This window comes from Alligator sinensis, unplaced genomic scaffold (assembly GCF_000455745.1).
Source record: "Alligator sinensis unplaced genomic scaffold, ASM45574v1 scaffold391_1, whole genome shotgun sequence".
Classification (NCBI taxonomy): domain Eukaryota; kingdom Metazoa; phylum Chordata; order Crocodylia; family Alligatoridae; genus Alligator; species Alligator sinensis.
Genome location: NW_005841889.1, coordinates 520,540 through 534,565, shown reverse-complemented (window position 1 = coordinate 534,565; position 14,026 = coordinate 520,540).

The following is a 14,026-nucleotide window of genomic DNA, read 5'->3' as shown; positions in this document are numbered from 1 at the left end:
TGACTGTGCTATCACTTGACTGATCCATTCTAAAACTGAGGAGTATATAACATGTATAGATGAATACAACTCTATTCAGTAGAAATATTTTGTGCATTCAAGACAGAAGCAGCAAAGAAAATATCACTATTTGCAGTAGTGAATTTTAACATGGGCTCTTATTTAATGTTGTCCATAACTCCCATCCTCCTAACCCTCTTACCCAAGTTGATAGTACCTTAAAAGTAGGTTAGCCACTCTGACTGGGAATGTAGGTTCTTGGGTGCCACTTTCAATCTGTCATGAAGCCCATTTTCCAGGAAAGACACAGGCTCACACCAAAGTGTTGCGTGTCTTCCAAAGCTTTCACAAAATCCTCTCTATGTTGCTGCAATCTCCAACAATCCACTGGGAAAAGAATCATTGAGTAGCTCAGATTATTGCATCAAAAAGAACCATGCGATACGGCTCCAGAAGTCCCAGCAGCTCACAAAGGTGAGTGTAACACCAGTGGGGACACAGTAACTTGGGTAGATCTTTGCAGCGTGACTGCTCTGACCTGGATGCTGATCATACATCAATTGTTTTTTGCAGTGACATCATAGCTTCACAATACCATACTCCTTAGCAGTGACTAATACAGGTCTATAAGAGAAAGCTATTCCTAACTGCATTTTTATCACTACGGTAGAAAATCCCCTCCAGTGTAAGTTATAAAAGGGACTGCAAGATGGATTTTCCCTTATCAGAATAGGAAGTTCTTTCCAGCACATGCAAGATTAACTGGTATTCCAGAATAACTCATCCCAAACCACAAAAAAATGAGATTTAGACATCACCAGATTAGTGAGAGTGAAGCTTTTCTTCCTTATAGGAAATCTACAGGACTCATGTTTTATTTCTGATGTCTAGGTTTCTTAAAATGTAGTGTTATTCCAAGTTGCTGTAATTAAATAGACATTGAGGTTCTGGTAACATTTTAAGTGTCTTTTATCTAAGTGCTTTAGAGTTAATGTATGTTCCATTGTTAAATATACAAATATAAAGGTATTTGATAAGAATTAGCAACTATTTAGGTTATATTGTAAGGCTCAGACAGAAATATTTTAGTTAATGCTTAGTAAATATTATCTCTCATTCTATTAAGGTGATCTCAGGTCAGAGCAAGAATCAGGATTTCTCTTTGATTCCTGTTTCTGTCACCAGTTCATAGCATTGAGTTGGATAGGATATTTCGGCCCAGATCCACAAAGGGACACTTCATTTTTGTACAACAGGCCTCTGTTTTGGCATCTAGAGCCCTGAGGTAGGGACCTAGGTGCCAAAGTATATGGGGTTCCCTCAAAGGGGGAACTATGAAACCTATCATGCTGAGCAGGGAACTGCCTTAATTGAGGCCACTTAGCATGGAGCCATCCCAAGCTAGGTAACAAGGAGATGCTGAGGATAAGTCTTGAATCCTGCTCCTCTCCCAGTGCTTTACAGTAAGTGGCAACTCCCAGTGTTTTAGATGACCAAACTTACCAGATCCAGGCCCTCAGCTGAGGCAGGCAGAGGAACATGCAGGCTGTGAATTACAGCAAGACTTATGCATAAGACAGATACCAAGCTGCACACTGCTGTCAAGACTGAGCTATTTATGTCCATGCCTGTAAGGCAAAAATATAGGTCTCTCCAGAACATAAGCATAATGGTGGTGATGACCTCCTGTAGGGGTTTTATGAAGCCAAGGCAGTCTGAGCTCCTTACTACATATTCCAGTATATATGATTGCAAGGCATTGCCATCAGGTTGTCCTAGATTTTTCTTTAGTCTACATTCAATTTAATTTTCATAACATGGTCACAGCTCTTCTGTTAGTGACATTTCTGCCATTCTCCTACTCAATAATGATTTGGGTGCTTAAATGGTTATTACATTGGAACAGACATGCTCAATGCTTGTAAAAACTTACAAAGAACTGACCAGTGATGACCCTCAGGCTCCATTAATCCTATCTTAGGGTGTAACCAAATACATTACAGTAACAGCAAGAAAGCTAATGTGTTAAATAGACCAAAACTGATATTACAACCAAAAGAAATGTAATATGTATAAAAATCAACAGCACTTGCATAACTTTATGAAGACAGGCATCAAATTACTTTTAGTTGATCTTCACAATTACATTAACTAGCTCAATAGAGCATCAAGTACAACAGCTGTAGTGTTCTGTGGTAATGAGCCCAAAACAGACTGCACAGAAGGCAATGCTAAACTTCCCTTCAGCTTCAGTGGGGCAGGATTGTCATTCATGCATCTGCTTCGTCATTCATTTCTTACACTGTTACCAAGGCAAGTTTCATAAAGTAGCATGGGGAAGATTTTTCTGGTAATTATTGTAAAGGTGATTATTGTTTAGCATTGATGAGGTAAGTCTTTAGCTAAGTTCTATTCATTCCATTTTTACCTCATGCCTCCCACTTTATCCTTCTGTCCAGCACCTACACTGTAAGCCTGCTGGAAAGGGACTCAACACTGTGCTAGGGCAATGGAGCCCAGATCACTGACTATGGTTCCAGGATCCTAACAATAAGGTTTTTTAACTAACTCAAGCCCTAACCATTGTTTGTCTCTCTATGAACTGCTGACAATTTTTGGTAAATCTGTGGGCAGTAATACTAACATCACTTTGCAGATGCACAGTAGAGAAAATTATCAATGCCAAAAGACACGTATTGTTGTTTGTACTGGAGTATTCGAGACTGAACCAAATGGTACAAGGCATTCTACAGGGAAAATGTTCCTCTACCTAAAAATCTATTGTTTTGCTCATGTACAAGTATCTTTGTACTTCACTTAAAAATCAAATGGATAATATAATACATGTAATGAACGATCCATGAGGACATTTCCACATACTAATACAATTGACAATATTGTACAAATAACACTTGTAATATTAAACAATAAGTGATCACTAAAAATGACTTCTATTCCCTTACTGCAGACTGTACCTGATGTTATGTTATGTAGCATTGGGACAAATTGGCACTCTCACAAACAGCATCTGAGCAGCAGTTAGACTGTACTTGAGTAACTTGAGACTGACAATCATAATTTAAAGGAGAAAAGTAATTTCCTGTCAGACATAGAGAAAGAAACTACCTGAGCGATTCTCTCCAAATCTGAAAACTTATCACCATTCAACTGTTGGAGCTGTGATGAGGAGATTGAGGAGAGAAATAAAAACTGCTCCACTCACTAAGTCAATAAGCTGGTGCTTGAATGTTGCAAAGAAGTGGAGGCAAAGGGATTAGAAGTGGAGGTGAATAATTCCAATAAACATTGGACATTCAAAAATTGAGGTTACAAAAGTCTGAGGTGTAAGTAGAAATGTAGCTGTCCTTTAGGGCTGTGTGAAGCTTCAGTAGGCAATTTGATTTGGAGGAAATTCAGCCCGATTCAGCAACTGAATCTTGAATTAAATTGGGAGACCAATTAAAGCTCCAAACTGAATTGGAAGCCTCTGAATCTATTCAGAAAAGATTCGGTCAATTCAGAGATTCAGCCATAGACTAATCAGGCAGCAGTCCTCACCATGCTGGGCACAGCTGCCTCCAGCTGGTAAATCTGTTGGGGTTGGGGGAGGAGGGAGGGAAGGGGCATGGGAGAGGGAAGGATTGGGAGTGGAACAAGTTGCGCAGCCAGGGTGGTGAGCACAGGACTCAGGGAGCGGGGTGGGGAGGCACAGGATGTGGGCATGGCAGTGCTCGGAGAGAGGGCTATGCCCTGCTGCTGCTTGCCCATGGGCAAGCAGCAGCAGGGCATAGCTCCCACTTCAAGTGCTGCCATGCCCTCACCCTGCACCCCTCTGCCCCCTCCCTGAGTCCTGTGCTCCCCTGCCTCAGCTGGGCAGCTTGTCCCAGCCCCAGTTTCAGCCCCAGCCCCAATCCCTCCTTCCCCCATGCCCTTTCCCTCCCCCATCCCCAACAGACTTACCAGTTGGAGGCAGCTACATCCAGCATGGTGAGGACTGCTGCCTGTTTAGTCTATGACCAGATCTCCAAAGTAGTGCTGAATCTTCAGATCTGATTCAGCCAAATTGAAATGGGACAGTGATTCGAATCTCCAAATCAAATCACTGTCCCTTCGAATTGGCCGAATCTGAAGTGAATACTTGCCGCTTCGCACAGGCCTACTGTCCTGTGACATCCCTTTTCAACATTTTTTGTAGTGTATTGGCAAGCTTTTGTAGTCTTCGAGTCATTTAACAACTTTCTAGGTATTCCCATTAAATGTAGTATCAGTTGTTGGCATGTCAAGTGTCTACCATGGGGTAACTTTTTGTAGGCAACAGATCAGGAAATGAACACGACTGTTAAATTACTATCTACTCCCCCGATTATAGTCTGTTAACTTTAATTAAGTTTGCCCTAGGATTACAACCTTTTTAATTAAATAATGAAAGGCAACTTTGCTTGACAGGTGAACTTTTCCCAAGCTCTTTCAAATGTATTTCCCCATCCATAGCAGGGACGATTCTCCCAGACGTGGGAGGAATTACACTTCTTGTGCTTGTTAGAACACTGACAATAAGGAGAGAGAGAGAGAAAAAAAAAAAGCTCCCTCTCAAATGGATTTCCTGATTATTCTGACTAACCTTCTTGGCCTAGTTTCTTCCTCTTTTGTTATATTTCCACTTGCTGAGTCTGAGGCAAGGTCACTGCTCCAAAATGGATGACTGGTTCATTGCAACATTATTTCACCACACATTAGAGACACTCAGATGTGGAACAGTGACAATAAATATGACTTCTTCTCACACTAGAGGCTTTAGCAGGATAAGGTATCATCATTAATATCCTATCCAATGTATTATTTCAACCTCCCAGTGAAAAATGGGCTGTAAATTCAATTATCTTTCTCTACAAACCATTTGTATTATGTAATGAAAACAAAATCCAAAGTAGATTGAATATTTTCATATGGCCTTAGCTCACCAAATTTATCAAGAAATGAGAAACACAGTAGGAGGTGAAGCTAATTGTGAATTCTGACATACCTTTACTAATAATGATTAATGATGAAGGAGGAAAAAAACAGACGCTGCATGAGGAAATGCCAACTTGAATTGACACTAAGACATACAGCTATTTTAAATATTTCCCTTTCTAATTAAATATTTCTTACTACTGTAAAAATAGACTGCGTCTATTGTCTATCATGAAATCAGCAGGCATTCAGAAATGTTCAAAGAAGTTAATTCTAATGCCACAAGTAAAGCAGCAGTTGTTTCTTCCCTCTCCAAACCAGAAATGGAAACAAACTACTTCATTTTCTTCTCTTACCACTTTAAAAAAATCAAGACTATCACCACAAAAGCCAGTTGAGTCACACTAGGATAAGATTGGCATAAATGAGAAGAGAAACAGGAACTCTAAATGCCACTTGAATTACAGCCTCCAGTTGTGCATCTTGTGGGCAAGAGTTACCCATGGCCAACACCTGATCTGGGCATCACTTAACTCCTGCTTACTCAGTATTACAAGAGTCTTCTATAAAAGATGTCTGTATATAAAGAGATAGAGAATAGAAAATATAGAACTTGATGCTCAAGATGATGCACCATTATTCATGGGTTTTCTAGAACCAGTTAAAGCGCTTGCTGCACATTGCAGATGGTGGCTTACATTGTGCTGTTTTTCGTATGGAGCACTTAACAATTAGTACATTGGCCTTGGTTCTTTGCACATAAATGAATTTCACTACAGTGGGTCGAAACACTGGGTTAATTTTTAACACTTAGGGTGCATCTATATGTCGCCATATAGCGACACTGCTTCTGTGCTTTACTACTTCCTTTTGGAAGTAATAAAGCAAGGTGCAGTATGCACCGTGCGTGCAGTGCACAGTTAGATTTTGCTGCTACATCACTGTAGCAGCACACCATACTGGGAGTGTGCATTGCTATGACTATGTAGCTGGCAATCACATGTAGACCCATCTGATTGCTACATTGCTGTAGCATGCCATATGGCGACATAGCACATTGCTACATCACCATAGATTTACACCCTCCAGTTGTAATTTTATGTGCCCTTTGTTGTCTTGCTATTGCCTTTGCAGGTGTAAATGACAGTAATCATCCAACACATGTGTAACTGTGCGTGCACAATTAAAGGCTGGTTTTATCAGGTAGGTGCCATAAAATAAATAAATTAGCATTATAGGGCCTTCCTAGAAGTCCTTGACTGCCTCCGCTATCTTCATCCATTCCCATCTGTTGTGTGCTTTGGTAATTCACATTTCAGTTCTGTAGATCTGACACAACATCATCCAGTCATCTTTGTCTTGGTCATCCAGGTAGCCTTCTCTCCTCTGGCACACTTCAGCCTGTATTAAAGGCAAACTAGCACCAGGTCAGATGATGTAAATACCCATCTTTTCTAGGGAACTGGATCAAGACCACACCAAAACTACTGTAAAAATTATCTTAAGTGAGGTTTATGACTTCAGGATATGCCTTACAACAGTCCAGTGAAACAGAAGGAACCAGTAAAATATAGATCAACTTACCCAAACTGAATTACTGCTGAATGTAGTCTACAAAGTGAAATACACCAATATCACTCCAAATCAGATTCAGGGAACTGTTATGAGCCCTCAAATCTCTCTTCCACCAATGATCTTTTAGAGAAACCTCACCTGATTTTATGCTGCGCCATACTCCCTTCAGGTGCTGAGACCAATCTATCCCTAACTCTAATACACCTTCACAATGGGAAATAGGGATGGATAGTTCTATCTGGATGGATATCCCATTACAGATATGGGAATGGATCGTACTAACTAAATACAAGTGGTCATTCACAAGCTCACCTTGCTGCACAACAACAAAAACAACCCACGACTACCCTCTGTGATGAACCACTTAAGACTTTAGAGCATTTGTAGAGTTGAAGAAAAATGGTTTCTGTTTAGCTTCAGCTAGTTTAGAACTGTCTTTGGCCTGGAGAAACATATTTTTGGACTGCTCTTAAAGAACAGTTTGAGCTTTGAAGTTTGGGGAACTTAACATTTGATCTTAAACTAATAAACATTAATCTGACAAATGTGCATGAGCTCTTTTTGTATTTATTTACAAATGAAATCATTATAAAACCTATTAGCATTAATGGAATGTAGCATTTTGTTAATTAGGATAGCATTTGGATGGATTCTGCCTTTCAAGTCCTGAGAATAATAGTGAATGATGGGTTTTCACCATAATTAAATATGTTTTAAGGAATACTGTTTACTTGCAGCTGCCCCCTGAAACTTGAAAATAAAATGAATAGGTCAGAAAGTAATTGTAGATTTATTGAATGAATAGCAGCTTCAAATATTGGTATCATAGCAATATTGCCACATCCATGGATTTATTCCTTACCTTTATTTTCCTTATGCCATGTTGGGAAGCAGTGATCCATTCTGTTCTGCACATAACAGCTTCATTAAATACTTTGCAGCGAGAACGTAGCTCAACAAGAAGTGATCATTAGAGTGCCAGGCAATAAAGAACAGCGACCACCTCCTCCTCCCCTCCCCCATGATGCTTAGATAGGCAGTGGGTTGTGCTTTAAGGTTATTCACTATGGTCTCCTCAGCAGCTGGTGCCATTTTCACCCACTCTATCTGAAGTATTCCCATAGGTTGTACAGGCTCACCTCTCACCCCTGTTGATTTAAATAATAAAGCCATGATTGGTCAACACCATGCTAAGATTAAGAAAAACTGAATAATGCCTCCTGTTCCATCAGATAAAACTGTACATTAACATGAGTCATCAAACTTGCCTGAGAACATCAGGGAAATGGAGCATTTTAACTGTTTTATCTCTGTGTGATCCTATGTAGGATTCACCTCTGTGAAACATTCAGTTAAGGGAAAGCCTAGTGTTAATTGACATAGCTCTTTTAATTAGTACCAGCGAGAATCTGACACAAAGTGTTTCCACCCTGAAGATAATTCCTTATGAGCATCTGATACCATTAAGGATCTGTAGAGAAGCTTTACCCCTGCACAGAAGACAGAGACCATAAATTGCTTAATATCCATTGAGGTATTAAGTAGTACTTAGGTTTTGAACTGTCAAAGCCTAATAGACAAAGTGTTGGAAAGTGTTAAAAAAATATGCCCCGGAACAAGGCATGAGGAAGGCAGAGTTCCTTCAATGACTGCCCTCTACACCTATCTAATCTGTGCAAGTGAAAACCAGTATCTTAAAAAATTAAGCTATGGTGAAGGGTTTGCAGTTAGGAATCTAAGTTACTATCTTGTGCCACTTCTGTCTGACTACATCAATGTTCTGGAATCTGCACTCATAGTGTAGAGCAATATGGTTTAAAATATCTCATCATTTGCCCCCTCAGCCCATATCAGAGGGAAAACCAAAATGGCCGCCACGTAGATCTAAACTTCCAGCCGTTCCACAACTTTATCAAAAACTGAAAAATTCAGAACTGCAGTACTTAAAAACTTCAGGCACTTTCCAATCTCATAACCAAAGTACTTTTAAATGTGAAGTAAAGCCTACCAAAATTATTTTCTGTTCTATCTTCTGCTTTGGAGACCAACACACTACTTAAGGAAAATCCCTGGCAGTCAATGATCTCAAAGAAACTATGCATTTGCCAGGATCTTCAATTAAAGGAAAACTTGGGATTATCAATTATGATCATCTGCATCTTTTTCAGTTCCCCAGTCTACATTCCTATTTCCTAAGAGGCAGGAATGGACAAAATCTAGCAACACTTGAACTGTCATGAAACACACAACAGCTTGCATCCTATTCTAACTCCTCAGATGGTGAAATCCTTAACTCATACCAAGTAACTTTTCTGAATTGGTGTGACTGCTCGGATAGGTAAACGTACCAAGTCCCAAACAGTTCTGATTTTTTCTTCATCATTAGGTTTATTATAGTAATTCCATTAGCTTCAATGGAACTATTCCCAATTTATACCAATATGAAAGGGGAATGAAGGCAAATTTAGTGGGTTGTGGAATGTAGCCCTAAATCACCTGTAGATGTACATTTCTATACATAAATCACACAGCTTATAAATAAAACATTTCTGTTAGATGCAACAGACATGACAAACCCAGATGTATACCATGCACAAAATAAAATGGCCTGAAAACAGAACAGCTTAATGGTGCAAAAGCAAAGTTTAGGCATCCTATAGTCTATTCACTCTTCATTGACTGGATAAGCACTTCATTTGGTCAAGTCCTGAGCACATTGATCAATTCTTACTGAGGCAAAACCCCACTTGAAATCCAAAGAAGGTTTCCCCCCCATCCCATCCCCCCAAAAAAGAAGAAAGAATTGAGGGCCATATTATGATCTAACTCACTATAGGCTAGTAGTAACTAGTAGAGTTACTCTGGATTTACTTTTGTGCAACTAAGACTTCCAGATTGGATCCTGAAGTAGTCATATTTTGCACAGTAGTTTGTAAAGTCGATGCAGTGAAATCAGGCCACAAATACTGAAGCATGGGACATACATTCCCATTCCAAGCTCCTACCTTTCTCTTCTCTTCCATCATCTTGTAGACCAAAATGAAATGGCCTTATTGTAAGAGAGAACCTTAGTGTGAGAAACTTTTAGCTTGCACTTCCCAGGCTATGCTCAGCTTCACTGGTTGCCACCTATGCCAGAGGCACTAGTTTTGCTCTGATACTTTTTTAAAATGATCATAAAGACAGATTTCAACACATACCAGAAAGATTAGGCCAGTAGCATAACTAAGGTGGAGTGACTGGATCATGAGACCTGGATGCTCAGTAAAAGGGGTGCTAGAATGAAGGCAGTAGGGCTCGAGGCTTGCCCATGCAGACTGGAGCTGGGGGTGGAATAAGGGGGCAGGTCACTGCAAGGACACGTAGCTGTCAACAGCCAGGTGAAACCTTCCCTGGCCCTGCAGCCGCTGCCAAATTGAGACCTTTGCATTGTTGCTCAGCCGATAAATCTGTGGCAGTTGTGAGTTCAAAGGAAGGTTAACTTGAGTATTGGTGACAACATCTCCCCTCACAGCACTTTCCTGCCCTTGCTTTGCTCCACATGGCCAGATCCTTGAGGTCCCATCTTCATTCTAGCACCCTACAGAGCAAATCCTAACAGGTATGTTTCTGCTGTCCAGGACACGACCATTACCAATTATGCCACCAGCTCAGTACACAATCTCAGGCACCAAGTGAAGATATAATTTGTAGAGAGAAAAAAAAAAATCAATCTCCCCATTTTTAGGTATGCAGACTGAGGTTTACAGAAATTCATAACTACCAATCATTCTGCATAATGCACAACTGGCAAAGAAACTGCTGCTCCCAATCTATCGGCAATAGCATTTATCTGGTTGTATATGCATAAATCAACAGCTCTGCAGGTGATTACTGTATTTGACAGCAGCAACCAATCATCTGTTAGTCAGCTACAGGAACATTAATTCTTAAGAAAATGAACCTCTCTGTCCCATATTGCATTATTTACCTTCTCTAAGGTTGCTTTTTCAGGGCTGGGATTTGTTGTTTTCTTGTGGGTTGGGTTTTTTTGGGGGGTGGGGGAGTGCTGGTTATGTTTGCATAACAATTTGGTTCTCCATTTTTAATTCATATCTTTTTGTGGATCTGGAATAAATAATTTCATGTAGTTTGTTTGTATTTTCCCAAATAACCCATCTGTCATGCCTGAACATGCTTTAGAGCTTCCCTCACACACAAAAACTGCATCTGGACATAAGACACTAATGAACGTCACCCTCCATTGCCCCCAATAACAGCCAACATAAGTTTTCTTGATAACTCTTAACTATTATTTCAAAGCCAATCTACAAAGGGAATATATATATTTTTAGGACTTCACCAAGTTTAGTTTACCAAGCTGTATCTGCTGAAATTCAATAGTGATTGAAAACAAGCCTGACTAGTCAGGAAAAGCAGCTCTGAGAATGTGTCCTTTTTCATACAAGTAAAAAAAGAAAAGCCTACCAGGAACTAGGAATATTTACCAAATGGAAGTCATGGAGATGAAGGAAGCAGCAGGCAGTTGCCAAATAGGTATGTCTGAGCTGCAGCTATTTGACCTTACCAGTTTTTAAAAGATAACTCACAGAGGCAATGCTGACAGTTGGGTGGTTGTCTGGAGGAGGGTAGACTGGCACTGAAGTGTGCCACTAGGCACTGGGAAGTCACCAAGGAACATTAAGGTCATATAGTGCATATCACTGCTCTATAAAAGAAACCATTACTTGCTCGTCAAAGTATTCCTCTCCCATGTAGACTAAAACTTGATGCTTTGAAGGAAAGGAGAAACTTTCTGGCATGAGATGTATCTTGTTTGAAATATTTGAGCCATGCAGTAAACTTTACGCTTCAGTTTGCATTTTTTAAATTCCTTGCAAGTGGATCTGGAATAAATCAACAATGGGTCAAACTGGTTCAGAAAACTGGTCAGAGCTCCATCAGGAGAGTATCATTCAGTTACTGTTCAAGAAAACAGAACTGCTGGAAAAGATGACACTGTAAACCAACAGAGACAGTGGATGAAATCTGGCCATTGAGCTGATAGTTGGCATCTCAAGTCCTTGGGGCATTTTGGATATACCTTATCAAAAACAACATCACAACGTGCCATGACACCACTTAGTGAGGCCCACAGCCCACAACAGGCCATGAAGCCAAACCTGAGAGCTTCTCAAAGGGAAATTAGAGTTCAGATAACTTGAACTAATTTGAGCCATCTAATAAAAAAGGGATTTGACAAATAAGTAAATGAAATGGGAAGCATAAAATGTTTGTTTCCAGGTATTCACTCTATGATTGGGGCCAGAAAGGGATGGTGGTGGGGAGCGGGGAGGAATGAGGAAGAGGACAGAGTTATGAAACAGAAAATGCAAGCCATCCTGGATTGTTGCTTTTCAGCTGCAGCCTCAGAATTTGTTCCCTAATTAGTTACCCACCAAGATAACCAAGGCAGAAAAACAAAATCTGACACACATCTCACATACACACACGCATGCTTTCTGTCTGCAGGTGGCTTTCATTTCTGCCCTAAAACAGTTATTTAGGCTCATACAATATCAAAGAAATGTGTAGAATAGCATGGGTGTAACTGAGAAGAATTTGATTCAATATATTTACAAGTTACTAGCAAAAAGATAGAAAGGCACTCCCCATCATGTAACAGAGAGATAAATTAGAAGAAATAGATTAAAACCATTGCTTTTAATCACATTTTCAGATATCATTGACAACACTTTAGTATGAATCTCTTCTTCCCTCCCATGTATTACCAGTTATTACAGCTTGCAGTAGAGGAGAGGGACTTTATTACTATTATTTTAAATGCTGTTTCATAGAATTAAGGAACAGATTTAGACTGACCTCAGAGCTGAGTCAACAAATTAATAGCCTAGTGATTTTACGATTCCAGCATGAAATGTGCTCATATATAACCCATAGGACTGTTGATTTTAACCTGCTTCAATGCAACCCCTCTCCTCAGAGATAACGCTTAAGTGCACGTACAAACAGGATCACTTTGTTTTAATATACATGCTACATGATAAAAAAACCAGTATAAAGCATTTACTTTTGTACCTGGTTCTAGTTATACCATGGAATTTAAAAGCAGACTAGATGCATCCATTTTAGCATTTTAAATTAGAGACGTCTAGGCTATAGTTTTATAATATGAAACAAAACAAAAAGGAAATTGATAAAGTGCAAAAAGGATTTTGTTAAAACAATGAAATATTAGGATCATGTCTAAATTTATTCAAATCAGACTTCCTATTCTGTAGAAATAGATTTTTTTGCTTTCAATATTTTTTGTTAAATACAATTGGTTTTTGTTTTCAAAATTTCAACTAAAATATGGTCACAGAAAATTGTAATAGGGTCCATCTCTCTCCCTCCCACAAATTAAAACTATTACATTTTATACTAAGCACTTCTAATATTTTAGGAATTTTCTTAACAGGTCCAGTCAAAATGCTCATTGAGATTCATGAAAAAGACAACATATTTTATGGGCTTTGTAGAAGACCCTTCTATCACTTGGGTGTCAAATCATACAATGTAAAGCTCCTTCACTCCTTAGAAAACGATTTTTAATTTCCATTTCCATGCAGTGCCTGCTGCTTGATTACAGTTCACTCCTCCTAGTTTCCTCCCTGTTCCTGCTACAGTTCTTGATAATACTAGTGGCTTGAATAATATTTTGCTAAAACAGTATGAAAATTGATATTGGCAATGACACAATACAAAGGTTTTGCAAAGGTTTCTAAAAAAAAAAAAATGCAGGCTTCTAGCCTGAGAACAATTCTACTTAAAAAAATAAAAATAAAAAGAATCAAACAAACTTTTACTGAAACCTAAGATAATCTCCTTTGTATCCGAGACCACAACGACTATTTTGAACAAAGCTATTTGCTGCGACAAATATATGATTTTTTTTGTTAATTTTCCTGTTATTTGGAAGAGCTTGAACACAATCCAGTCCAAAAATGCTGACTTTCCTAAATAGGGGCTGTGTTTTTGCAATAAAGAATACTGGTCAATATACAAGTGAAGAAAAACTGAACCAGATGTGAGTAATAGGACCACAGAACTTTGCATTTGCCCAGAATCGCTATTTTAAACACATACTAGATGTTGGTCTACTGTTTTGTGGGATAATACATTCTTGGCAGCCAAAAAGGGGTTTCAATGTTAGAAGGTTATCCTCAAAAGAAAAAGAGAAGGGAGCGCTAATTTATCAAGGGTCTCTGCTGCAGCAAAACTTTCAGACACATTCAGGGAAAGTTCAGAGAGGGCTGGCCTCAGGACAGCGAGGCTTTGCTTTTTATATTTTTTTCCTTCGCTAGTTTTCTTTCCTACTTCTAAGGTTTCATTGTGCTCTTTTTAAGGAGCTTTAGTGTCATCCTTTTATATACTCTGAATTTCTGAACGAGAAGGCTGGACAGAATTGTTGCTCTTTAATAGAGACCATCACACACACACACCCCCCCTCTCTTTA